This window comes from Dasypus novemcinctus, chromosome X (assembly GCF_030445035.2).
Source record: "Dasypus novemcinctus isolate mDasNov1 chromosome X, mDasNov1.1.hap2, whole genome shotgun sequence".
Classification (NCBI taxonomy): Eukaryota; Metazoa; Chordata; class Mammalia; order Cingulata; family Dasypodidae; genus Dasypus; species Dasypus novemcinctus.
In genome coordinates this window covers 99,569,578-99,584,184 of record NC_080704.1, presented here as the reverse complement: position 1 = coordinate 99,584,184, position 14,607 = coordinate 99,569,578, and the positions used below count along the sequence as shown (strand labels likewise).

Genomic DNA, 14,607 nt, shown 5'->3' with positions numbered 1-14,607 from the left:
AAGTATAAAAAATATATTTTGCTAAGCTGACATACTGATTCCTTTTTTTTGTTTTGTTTTCCTTACATACACTTTTATTTTATTTTTTTATTATTTTTTAAAATGTTACATTAAAAAATATGAGATCCCCATATACCCCCTACCCCCCTCACCCCACTCCTCCCACATCAACAACCTCTTTCATCATTGTGGCACATTCACTGCATTTGGTGAATACATTTTGGAGCACTGCTGCACCACATGGATAATGGATTACATTGTAGTTCACTCTCTCCCAGTCCACCCCATGGACCATGGCAGGACATACAATCTCCAGCATCTGTCCCTGCAGTACCACCCAGGACTACTCCAAGTCCTGAAAATGCCCCCACCTCATATCTTTTCTTCCCTCTCCCTACCTTCAGCAGCTACAGTGGCTTTCTCCACATCAATGCTACAATTTCTTCCATTACTAATCACAAGAGTTCCATAGTAGAATATCAGCAAGTCCACTCTAATCCATACTCTATTCCTCCACCCTGTGGACCTTGGGATGGTTATGTCCACTCCTCCTCTATATTGAGAGGGGGTAAAGAGGTAGGCTGTCATGCCAGCAAAAGATAAACATAGTCACCTCTTAAAAGACGTTTTGAAATGACCTTGAAACTCAAAATCCTACATTCCTAAACACTATTAGTAAAGTATTACAATCATGGAAGAATTAAATAGCAAATACAGGACTTTCTAGGATGAAAGGCCCAGGAGAAACTTATGGCCTGAGTAAAGAGCTATACAGCATATTTTCCAAATGCCAAGAGCCCATTTTCTCTCTGCTAAAAAGGGTTTCAGATTATCTTTGAAAACGTTTTAAACAATCCTTAGTAAAAGATAAGGCCATATGATGTTTTTTCTTACCTCTTCTTTTGCTCCTTATTCATTAGTCTAGGAGGACACAAATAAACCTGAGCTAAACAGACTGAGATTCAAGAAAGAGACTACTATAAAAACATTAAATTGCCTGCTCCTTCCACATCAACCTCCAAAGCTCCATGTTTGCTCACATCTATTAAAGCAGGTAATTAAGAGCAGCTACATATATATATACACACATATATATCACATAAATATTAAATCATAAAAACTAGATTGCATATCTGTAACCCTTTGTACTGTTCACAAAAATCTAGCAAACTCCTAAGATTACTACTTCAATAGGTTTTAACTAAGGTCCATTCTAATTAATTAAACTTATTTACTGGCAATCATTCTCAAGCAAATATTATGCAATATATAAACTTTGAGGCATAAACATAATCTGCCCATCAAGGAAACTGAATATGGCATTTTCAAAATCACTATTAGAGAGAGGTGAAAATAATAAATAATTGCCTCAGTGCCTCTGAGGGTATGAGGAAATGTAAAACTGAAACAATGTGAAATTGTTTAGGATAATGCTGAAAAGTCTGTGAACAGATACCTCTTGCAATAAAATTCAATTAAAATATATTGAGTTAGGGGACAACCAGCAAGATGGCAGCAGAGTAAGGAGCTCCTAGAGGCAGCTCCTGCTACAGGGCAGTTAGTAAACACCCAGAGCTATCGGGAGCTAGGTGAAGCACCTGTTTGGGGGCTCCAGCAGACCAGAAGAGCATCCTGCAACATACTTGAAGGAAGGGAAGGAGGAGACAGCCCATCTTCAGAGAATACTCCTAAGAAGAGCACTCCACGCCATGGAGGCAAATGCCCATCCTTCACTGGAGGCACAAGCCACCTTAGGAGCTGTTCCGTGACTGGAATTGAAAGCTCCACTTTCCAAAAATGGGGGAGGAAGAGACAGTTGAGCACCAACTTAAGCAAGTGATTAGTACATTCAGCGGGCCAAAGTAAAATCCTAAGAAGTGCTGAAGTTCGAACTTGTCCAAATTGTAAAGAGGCTAGTAGCCGCCATCTTGGCTTCACGCCTAGCATGAGGGGAAGACAGGCTGACCGCAAATCACAGTGACTGTAGGAACCAGTTTCTTTAACCCAGATGGGCCTGCAGTCTTAGGCTAGGCTTCGGCCTTGCCTCTGACAAGGAGAAGGCTGGTGGGGCCTGCAGCAGCCTATCTAGGTAAGTGCAGGTACCTCTGGCTGGCAGAGACTAAAGAATAAGAAGTCTACTGGGGCAACTGTGGTCATTTTGGACCTGCACTGCATAGATGGCTGCCCACAACTGTAGCTCCAACCCTGCCTAAGACAGGGGAGAAAAGGGCATGAAGCTTCATCAGTATCTCTAAGCACTATGGTTTAGGCCTGTACGACTTGGAAAATTCCACACAGCTGTGACTCTCTCCTTAATCTTGGCAAAGGAGAAAGATGGAAGAAGCTTCATTGGTCACTGGGGCAATGAGGGCAGCTTGAGCCCCCACAGCTTATAGCACCAACTACAACTTTGGCTGCTACTACACAAACAGCAAGGGAGAAAGGGCAGGAAACCCTAAAGAGAAAAACTGCACCCAGAATAAATACTCTAGTAAGCCAGATGCCATGACACCAACAAAACATTACAATCCACACCAAGAAGCGAGACGCTACGGCCAAGTTAAAGGAACAAGATAAGCCTCCAGATGACATAAAGGAGTTGAGACAACTAATCATAGATGTTCAAACAAATCTCCTTAATAAATTCAATGAGATGGCTAAAGAGATTAAGGATATTAAGAAGACACTGGATAAGCACAAAGAAAAATTTGAAAGCATATATAGAAAAAGAGCAGTTCTAATGGGAATGAAAAGTGCAATAAATGAAATTTTAAAAACATTAGATTCATATAATAGCAGATTTGAGAAGACAAAGATTGCTGAACTTGAAGAAAGGGTCTCTGAAAGTGAACATACAAAAGAACAGATGAAGAAAAGACTGGAAAAAATTAAACAAGATCTCAGGACACTAAATGATAGCAAAAGAGGTGCAAACATACATGTCATGAGTGTCCCAGAAGGAGAAAAGAAGGGAAAAGTGCCAGAAGGAATATTTGAAGAAATAATGGTAGAAAATTTCCCAACCATAGCAGTTCGATAAGCCTATAAATTCCAAAAATATTGAATTATGTTTGCAACCTGGTCTGTACCTGGGTGTGATTAAGTTATGGTTAGGGCTTTGACTAGGCCACATCATTGGGGCATTGAGTCCCCACCACTTGGTGGGTGAGGACTCACAGATAAAAGGCATGGCAGAGGACAGAGTTGAGGGTTTCTGATGTTGGAGTTTGACACTGAAGTCTTAAGAGGAAGCCCCAGGTACTAAACAGAGGAAAGAGAAGCAAGTCCTGGGAAGAAAGGACCTGAGCCAGGAGAAGAACACAGAGGAGTAGAGATGGCTCCTAAGACATAGCAGATACCCCAGCGAGAGAGAAAGAACCATTCACCTGATAGTCTACAGCTGACCTTGTGGAGAGAGGCAAAGTCTAGAAAGCCTCATAGTCTACAAATGACCATGTGGAGAAAAGAGAGCAGCTGAGCCAGAGGAACCCAGGAAGCCTGAACCCTCACAGACATTGGCAGACATCTTGCTCCAACACATGAAAATACACAATGGTGAGGGACATAACTTATGCTTTATGGCCTGGTATCTGTAATCTCCTACCCCAAATAAATACCCTTTACAAAAACCAACCAATTTCTGGTATTTTGCGTCAGCACCCTTTGGATGACTAATACACCAAACCTATTGAAGGACATAGATATCCATGACCAAGAAACACAACACTCTCCCATCTGAAAAAGTCCTAATAGACCAACTCCAAGACACATATTAATCAGAATGTCAAATGCCAAAGACAAAGAGTGAATTATGTGAACAGGAAGAGAAAAGCAATGAATACCATCTAAGGGACAGCCAAAAAGCTTAAGTGCTGATTTCTCACCAGAAACCATGGAAGGAAGAAGATAGTGATATGATATATTTAAGATAGAACAAGAGAAAACTTACATCCAAGAATCTTATATAAGGCAATACTGTCTTTTTTAAATGAGGGAAAAATTAGAATATTCACAGATAAACAGAAACAGAGAGAATTTCTAAGCAAGAGACCAGATTTTCAGGAAACAATAAAGGGTGTACTAGAGCCTGAAAAGAAAAGACAGGAGAGAAGGGCCTGGAAGAGGGTCTAGAAATGAAGATTATATCAATACAAGTAACTAAAAGTTTCAAAAGAGTGGTGAAAATAAAATATGACAGATAAAACTCAAATAGGAATAAACTTAACCAATGATGTAAAGCACTTGTATTCAGAAAACTGCAACTCAGTGTTAAAAGAAATCAAAAAAGCCCTAAATAACTGGAAGAACATTCCATACTCATGGATTAGAAGACTAAATATCATTAAAATATCAATTCTACTCAAATTAATATACAGATCCAATGCAATCCTGATAATTCCACAAGCTTTTTTTTTTTAATTGAAAACATGATTATCAAATTTATTTGGAAGAGTAAGGGGTCCTGAATAGCCAGAAACATCATAAAAAGGAAAAGTGAACCCTCATCTCCAGACTTGAAATCATATTACCTAGCTATAGTGGTAAAAACAGCATGGGACTGGCATAAAGACAGACACATAGACCAACAGAACCAAATTGATGGTTCAGAAATAGACCCTCTCATGAATTGTCAAGTGATTTTTGTCTAGCCTGTTAAACCCACACAGCTCAGGCAGAACAATCCATTCAACAAACGGTACTGAAAGAACTGGATATCCATAGCCAAAAGAAGGAAAGAGGACCACCATCTCACACCTTAACCAAAAATTTACTCAAAATGGATCAAAAACCTCAAAATATGGGAAGCAGATGTGGCTCAACTGATAGAGTGTCCACCTCTAGGGTTCAAACCCAGGGTATCCTGGTCCATGTGGTAAGCTGGCCCATGCACAGCACTACAGCACACAAGGAGCGCTGTGCCACGCAGGGGTTCCCTGCATGTAGGGTAGCCCCACGCGTAAGGAGTGCACCCCACATTGAGCCACCTGGCACGAGGAAAGTGCAGCCCAGCCAGGAGTTGCACCACACACATGGAGAGCTGGCACAGCAAGATGATGCAACCAAAAAGAGACAGAGATTCCCAGTGCCACCGAGAATACATGTGGACACAGAAGAACACACAACGGGGGGGGGGGGGGGGGGAGGGAGAGAAATAAATAAAATAAATCTTAAAAAAAAAACAACCTAAAAATATAACAAGAACCATAAAGCCTCTAGATGAAATTGAAGGAAAATATCTTCAAGACCTGGTAGTAGGTGGTGGATTCTTAAAGAAGATAAGAGGAGGACTGAGGGACTACTGATGTTCAATGTATGTAGAAAAGTTTTAATTAGCATTACTGTGAAAAAGTGGAAATGTATAGAGTGGATGGTAACATATAGTGAGTCACAGCTAGTTTATAAATGGGGATGTGGCTGAAAATGGTAGTCTATGTATGTAAATGCCAATTGAGAGAATGCTAGCGAATAATCTAGGAACTAAATAGCACAATAAACCAAGAGGTAGATGAGAATTGTGGTTGATGGTACAGATGGAAGAGTGTCCTTTGTAAGCTAGAGCAAATATACACAATTACTGCAGGGTGGTGGGAATGTGGAGAAGCATGGGAAAAATACAACTGGAGTGACCTGTGGACTGTGGTTAGCAGCAATAATATAGTATTCTTGCATTTATGCCAAAGATGTACTGCGTTGATAATGGGGCAGTATATGGAAAATGTGTGCCAAATGTACACTATGAGCATGGTAACAATCTGATGACATTATCTTATGTGCAACAAGTGTTTCACTGCAGTGTGGTATATTCATAGAGGGGTATGGTTTGGGAATTCTGCACATGAGCATGATTGTTTTATAAGCTTACAACTTCTGCTATAAATATATTTTAAAAATAATAATAGGCTGGGTTGGGGGAAAATACACCAAATGCAAGATAAGGACTATAATTAGTAGCAATATTTTGACAATATTCTTTCATAATTTGTAACAACCTTGTCACGACAATGCAAGATGTTGGTGAAGGTTTGATGTCTGGGACCCCTGTATGATGTTACGCATGTTTGCTTTGTAAGTTCACAACTTTATACATTTATTGTTTATGTATGTTCATATATAAATGATATAAAGATAATAATAATAATTGGGTGGGTTGGGGAAAATACTTTGGTTAATGGTAATATTTTGATAATGCTCTTTAATCATTAATAAAAAAGGTTTAACAACAGTGCAAGGTATTTGCAGTAGGGTGAATTATGAGAGTCCTGTGTGATGTTATATATGTTGGTTTTGTAAGTGCACAACTATTACTATATACTTATTGTTTATGTATGTTTATGTATGAGTGATATTCTTCAATAAATTTTTAAAAAATACATATACTCATTTATATCCCTGAAAATAACAAAATTAAGAATATGTTGACTTGCATTTTTTAGCAGCACATATGTATTATTATATCCTGATCTGGCAAGGTGATAAATTAAAAATCATTTGCAAAGGACTTCAATATAAAACAACTTAAGAGACCTAAAGAATGAAGCTGTTCTCAGACTGCTATTCAGGAGAAGGGCTGCTAACAACAGTTGAAAGTCATTTTTGAAAAAAAAAATCTCTGTCATCATATACATCTACCTGTGGGCCAATCAGTTAAATTGCTTAGAATGCCACACTAATAAAAGGAAGGCATTGTTTCAAAACTTACTGGAACAGTTATCACTGCTCTACACCATTGTCACCAACTTTACCCCAGCCCCTCATCATACCAAATGAATATCGCTGGTCACAGACAGCATTAGGCAAAAATAGATTAAATGATTAGTTTTTAAAAATAACTTCTACTGCAAATCAAAACAGTACCATTCCTTACTAATTACAGTTAACAGCAACCCTTTTATACAAGAATGACAGGCAACACTAATAGATCAAATAAACTTCAAGAACACAATAAAAATCCTACTGCTCTCATAGGTTTGGTATTAAGCAAAGCTGAAAAAGTATATGGCTGATTAGAAGTCTCTGGAAATGGAAGAATATTCTAAAGGAATTTCTTAGCTAAATTTTTATCTTCACGGAAATATTAAAAAAGGGCTAGCTAGCCTCATGTCCCAAAATCCTGTCTAAATTTCTAGGGAGTTAATTTCCTAGGATTTTATCTTTGCATACATTTAGTTTATATACTTAAATGGATTACGAAACTGTGTAAGGACAGCTTGTAATATAATTAAAGAAAAGGCATGTCTGTAAACTATGATACAAGGATTTTAGAACCAAATTCTGATCCATCATGCAGATATATTAACATTTTATAATACATTCAATTATTAAAGTACTTAAGTTGTCAGCATTGAGAAAACAAAAGCATTAGAAATAGAATCAAATTGCCAATCATTAATAGGAATGTGATACTGCAAGAACAAATATGAGAGTGTGATAGCATCTTTATTATTGCAGTTAGTGGAACAAAAGGTATCTAATCACAACAGCTTCTCTTTTCAAAGAAAATTACAAAACCCTAATAGAATCACATGTCACAGTGTAACAACCTTTGTTGCCTTCTATTAAAAGCAATTACATCCTAGGAAACAATACATTCCTCACAAATTGCCAGGAACATGTTACCAGTCTATTCTTACCACAATAATCCAGACACCTTCAACTCTTAGTAAGCCATTCTAATGAAAGGGATCTTGATAATTGACAATACTTACATTGTCCATTTGAATACATCACATATTTTGCTAATGCTCCTATAAAATTAATATAAATTAAATATTACTAACCTTAAACCACTACCAAAAGATGCCACGGAGAAGAGGAAGTAGTGCTGGGAGGCATGGAGGAATGAGAATAGTATTAACATTTGATCATGAACAAACCAAAGACAGACTATACATACATGGAAAACTTAACCAAGAATTATTAGAAACCAATATATTTTCACTCTTTCTAGATTGGTGTTACAGTGAGAGATGTGTTTCAGCATATTATAAACAACTTTTTTTACTGGGTAAATTGACTCATTCATTTCTGTCTCTTTATGAGTATATTTTTTAATTGGCCCATTTAGTAGACATACATTCATACAACACTCACACTGCGTAGGATGGGGCAAGTAAGAATAAGGTACTTCAAAGTGTAAGAAATCACACATAAATAGCCTGCCCTTCTTCTGTGTGACAGATAAGGGAGACATGAACAGAGATTTTTGGTATTGGAGCTCAAATAGGCATAGTCACACCACAGAAAGAAGCAGTCAATTTAGTGTTTAAAAGCAGGAGCTGTGGATCAGGATTGCTCTAATGCACCACATTTCCATGTCTTTGCTCATATAGTAAGAATAGCAGACTGGTGAAGCATGCAGGCTGCATTGTCATCCTGCTTGAGCTTGATTTCCAGTTCCACTCTTCTCATCTGCAAAATGACTACAATACTACCACCTGCAGCATAGGGTGGATGACTAAATTATATGAAGTAAGCCAGGTAAAACACTTAGTGCTTGGAATACAGTGAGTGCAAAACAAATAATAATGACTGTTACTGTTTGAAATTGTCTATTTTGCTATTAGTTTGTGAAATATATTTATCTTCATTCTTACAAATGCTTTATTGGTTGTTCTACTATTTAACTGATCATTATTCCATTTTATAGTTGGTGAAATAAAGATAGTAAGAATTTAAATGATTTCTTTAGGGTGAAACAACAAATAAGGAAATAGACATTTACTCCAGCACATGAAAATACAGTTAATTTAATTGGAACAAGCTTAAATTTTAAAACTTGATTGACTAAATCAAATATAGGCCACTTTTGAAAAATCTAGTTTTTGCATTTGAAAATTTTAAATATATGGTAGATTGAAACAATATTTAGAGGGGAAAAAAGTTCCCAAATGAAGAAAATCATTAAATTTTAGTAACTTAAATGTGCAAATCAATATTAACAGACTACCAGAGTGTGTAGGCTTCTGATATCTAATCAGATATCTAATTTTATTATCTAATCATTAATAAGAACTATCTGGAGATGAATTCACTTATATATCTCACTCAATGAATGACTAAATAAATATACTGAGTTTCTACTGTGTGCCTAAATCCTAGGCTAGTTACGTGTACACATTTTATTTGATTTGTCTTGATGCTATGAAACTAAATATACATAACTGTAGTTTATTTTTGTGTTCACTGAATACACTTACACTTGCCAGAGGCTGTAGGAGATGCTGGGAAGACAATAGTAAATAAAATGGAGATACTTCTGCCTACCTGAAAGAAATTCCATGTCTATTGGGGTACACAAATAAATAAACACAATCACAGTATATTGTGAAGACTGCATTCTGATAGGAGTGCCATCAAAATGGAAGCCAAATGAAGAATTTTTTAATGTACACTCAGAGAGAAGTTTCAGAAACAAAATAGTTCAGTCTAAATACTACTTAGGGGGAGCAAAAAGAAAAATGGCCTTGTAAGGTATGAGAAAGAGTTTAGATGTCCTGAAGATAATGGGAAGTCAGGAAAATGTTCCAAGCATAGAAGTGTCATGAAACTTTACATATTAAAAAGATAATTCTACCTGGGTCATGGGAAATAGATGAGAGGGAAATAGAACTTTAGAAAAAGAGACCAATCAGGATGCTGTTGAAGCTACCCAGAAGAGAGATGTCATAGTACCTGGAATCATTGAGAAATCAAATTGTATCTATCCATTAGGCAGACAGGTTCTGAAGTGGCTCAGTGATCCCTGCCTCCTATTATCCATGCATTTGAATAATGCCCACCCCATGTATGTGAGGGCTGGACCGAGTTACTTCCTTCTGAAGAATAAAATACAGCAAAAGCGATGCAATGTCATTCTGAGAGTAGGCTAAAAGACTATGACATCTAATTGCTTGCATTCTCCCTTCATGCCTTCTTGCCTTTTACTCTTGAAGGAAGTTGACATGATGTGAGCTGCCCTACTGAGAAGCCCACATGGCAAGGGCAGCCTCTGAATAGCAGCCAGCAAAGAACAGAGGCCCTTGGCCCAACAACTTTGAAGGAGGAACTGAAACCTATAAACAGTCGTATGGATGAGCTTAGGAACAAAATTATTCTCCAGGTGAGCCCTCAGATGAGACCACAACCCTGGCCACCACCATGTATACAGCTTTGTGAGGGACCTCGAAGAAAAGCCCAGATTCCTGAGACTGTGAGATTAAAAAATGAATGTTGTTTGAAGTGGCTAAATTCAGGGTTATTATGGAGCTATAGATAACTAATATTCATAACAATAAAATTAAAGTTAAATTTTTCCAAAAATGATAGTCATGCAGAAAAACTTGAAGTGGTTTTCAATATACAATTTTATTCCAAGAAGCACATATTAAAATACAATCAACATTCTATGTTGTGATTTTAGACTTCTTGGGTTTTCTTCCATATAGAATCTGGAGGGTACCCAATACAAAATTTACTCAAACTATATTCCTACCTTAGAAGATATTAAACATTGCGTGAAAATTATGATAATGACAATAATATCAATAAGCATCATATAAAATTAGGGAAAAATAAGTGAAGGCCAGCTATTATGAACAACCTATTAAAAAGAAATATTTGAATTTAGTCTCACCAACAAGAACAACAAATTGACTTCTGGGATAACTTACACATAATGCTTCAGAAAGCTACCAAGTTTGAACTCACTAAATTAAATATATTTCATAAACAAATCAGCAAAACTATTCTCAGTTCTTGGACCATGCAAGATATAATTGGGGACAGGTTTTACCTACAAAGCAAAACACACCCCTTAGTTTTATATAGTTGTGGTAAGAATTTCTATTGGAACCCAAGGTAAATAATGTCTAGTCATGAAACAAAACTAATTAAGTTAGAATAATTATTCCATGTATGACTGAGAATCTGTGTGATTTTAAAATGTTATCCACAGAATACCTGTTATTGCGCTTAATCTATACAATTTTCAAATCAGCAGAAATCACAGAAATAAGGACAGTCACTATAGCAGTTTGATATGGTTATGAATTCCAAAATTAGATGTTGGATTATGTTTGTAATCTAATCTGTAAACTGGGCATGAATGAGTTATGATTAGGGCATTGAGTCTCCACCTGTTGGTGGGTGGAAACTCACAGATAAAAGGCATGGCAAAGAACAGAGTTGAGGGTTCTTTTTTTTTTTTTTAATGTTATTTTTTTTTCTTCCTTTTTTTTTATTGATTTTGTAAAAATATTACATTAAAAAAAAATATGAGGTCCCATTCAACCCCACCACCCCCACCCCACCACTCCCCCCACTAAATGTTAGAGTTTTAATGTTGGAGTCTGATGCTGAAGTCTTAAGCTGGAGCCCCGGAGAAAGAGACAGAGTCATTTGCCTGGTAGTCTACAGCTGTCCTTGGGAGAAAACAGGAGCTGAGCCCAGAGAAACCCAGGAAGCCTGAACCCTCACGGACATTGGTAACCATCTTGCTCTAACATGTAAAAATAGACTTTGGTGAGGGAAGTAACTTATGCTTTATGGCCTGGTATCTGTAAGCTCCTACCCCAAATGAATACCCTTTACAAAAACCAACCAATTTCTGGTATTTTGCATCAGCACCCCTTTTGGCTGACTGATACAATCAGTATAACTAACGTAGCTAAAATGCATCATATGAAAATAACACAAGATATCTAAAATGTCATGATGATAACATCAAAAAAGCCCATGTTAAAATCTTATCTTATTATTTTATATATCCTCCACATAATAAGATTGTGTACATTAAGGTCCTTACCAAATGTCTAATGACATGAAGACTACATTCATTCATTCATTCATTCATTCATTCATTCATTAGATGATACCCCTGCCAAAAGGAATGAAAGACATGCACACACCAAAACTCATATGCAGGAAGGGCCCCATCTGCTTTATTTCTCTTGCTTATATATCACATATTTTTTGATTCGGCCAAGGGTGGTGGTTTAAGTTAAATTCCTTAGGATGTTTAGTCTTGGAACAAGAAACCTTGTCCCTTGACTCACATCCTATCTAGCAGCAGAAAATGAAAGAGGAATCCATTTTCAAACTTCAAGCAAAAAGAGACAGCTTGTGCAGAGATAAGAAAGGACAGAGTTATTTTTGCTCCGAAGCAAGAACAGATGAGCTTTTATAAATCATTTAACTATGCTCTTGCCAAGGTGGTGGAACTAATCCCCACAGACCCCAAGTCATAGCAATTCTTTACCATGGACAAATTCTGACTATGCAGAAAATGCCCAAAAAGCTTTGGCATAGAAAGAATAAGTTTACTCCCTTCAGCAGAGAATGTACAACTTCCTAGCTTTGATTGTGAGGTCAAAAGAACTGCCTTCAGTGCCACTATAATAGATCTGCACATTTTTTCAAGATAAGATATGTCAAACTGTATCATTTACTTATCAAAAAGAGATCAGTTAACTATGCAACAGAATGCACAAATTACCAAGAGCATAAAATCCATTAAAATGATTGTTACAGCATAAGGAAGTAATTAAGAACAAAACGGGGTTCAAACACCATCATTGGCACTTACAAGCATATAAAAAAAAAGACCCATTGTTTAATCTCCCTTTAACTCAGTTTCCTTACCTACAAAATAAAAACAGTAGTATCTAATGTTGATGTGACAACTAAATGAGATATTGATTCAAAATGCTTATCACAGCTATTGGGACATAGTAAGTGCTTCATAAATATACTAATATTATTGTTATTACTTTTATTATGATGATCACTATTATTATTGTAATCAGTAGTGCTCATAGTAATGAGATAGTAGAATCACCTCACCATCACCAATATGTAAAGACTTAATTTGAAGTTTATTCTGTTAGAAAAATGAGGATACCCTGTCTCAACTTCTCTCTACAATTGGTGACTCTTATAATTGAAACAATGATATGAATCTCTAGCTCACAAATTCCTTGCTCCCTCTTCTACACAAAAGAGGTATGCAGGTTGGATGCTAGGAAATATCAGCTGAAAATGTATTTGTCCTTACAGATTACAGATTAAAATACTTAAAATGTTCACCATGAAAAACTGCTTTAGTGTGGTGATAGACATAAATTTTATATATAAAAATCCAAAGAACTGTTGATATAATAAAAAAGATGAAATTGTATACAGGTAGAATCAGTACATTGATTTCTGGTTCATTGCCTGAAAAAAATTAAACTTCTTGGTTTGTTCCCATATGTATAAAAGCTTACATTAAAAAAGTATGCATAGTGTGTTATTAAGATGACAAATTATTATTTAGAATACTGGATTCTCAAGACACTTAAGCACCATCTTATAAGGGGTGTGAAATGTGAGATTGACATCATCTTCAAGTAGATTCCAAGATTTTCTAAATCAATCAAGATAGAGACAATTAGATTTTATCTCTCTTTTTGTCTTTGCATTATTTCTCTACATATAGAAGACTGTATTAAGCAACCAAAGGTGAGTATCTTCAAGAGAGGCCCAATGATTCTAAAATTAAGCAACACAATTTATATGTGACATAAATTAAAATTATCATTTAAAATAAGATCCAAGAGGAAAAGTGCTTTTACATAAATATATCTTCAAACTCAGTTCCACCATAATTTTGAAACTATGCCCAATATTTCAAGCATTATAAAATGATATGTAAATTCATTTGAAACATTCATAAAACCACAATTTTCTATTAAAGATAAATAGTACTATAGAAACATATTACTGAAGAAGCTAAATTTTCTTAACCTCTTATGTTCATTTCTTATATTTCCTTAGAAACATCAAAACCTTAGAAATGGCTTACAAGTTTCACACACATACTTTCTTGTTGCTGCCTCCCTCCACCCCTTCCCCCAGCCTTTGTTATCTTCTTCTTCCAGCCTTTGCTGTCCTTCCCGCCAGTCCCGCCCACGCTGCCAACATATAATCTGCCTTCTTCCTTAGCCACTGCTTACCTCATAGCCGCCTGCCCAGTTCCGCCTATCCATTATCACCCCTAGCCAGCCCACCCTAGCTCCAACCCCTCCCTCTACCCAACCCTATATAACTAGTGTACTTCCTCAATAAATTAGACTTGCGCATAGACCTTGTCTCCGTGGTTTCTTCCATCTGACCGCGCGTCCCCTCCAAGCCTTGAGCCGCCCGTTGCTGCCCCGGTCAGGTCGTGGCGTAGGCCCGACCCCCGGCAGCGATCCGCTGGCTGTACTCCAGCGGCAGAAGAAGTCCCCACAACAATTGGCGCCCGGAACAGGGACTCGCTCCCTTCTGTATACGGTGGAGCGACATCTTCACGTTCCTGTTTGGCCGGCCAGCCGCTCGACCTCCCGCACGGGACCCATCGCCGTCCTCCCGTGCCGCCGCTCAAGGTAGGGACTCTCCAGCGCTGTTCCCTCCCTCTTCGCCATCCCAGCCCACCCGTGAACCTAATCCGGCCCTCAGAGACAGCGAGTTTACCCCCCTCCTAAACCCTCCGTCACAATGGGAGCCTCTCTCTCATCCCGCCAAGTCCCTCAAGTACGTTTACTCGCGGCCCTTTTAGAAACTCACCACGTGAAGGTCTCTCTCCATCAACTACAGCGGTATTGGGACCTT

At 37.4% G+C, this 14,607-nt stretch overlaps 1 protein-coding gene across 10 annotated transcripts in view; it reads right to left on the bottom strand.

Moving 5' to 3' along the window:
* Positions 1–14,607, bottom strand: part of DIAPH2 (diaphanous related formin 2) — a 1,008,307-nt gene that overhangs the window by 660,391 nt on the left and 333,309 nt on the right. The gene's annotated exons all lie outside the window — the stretch shown is intronic.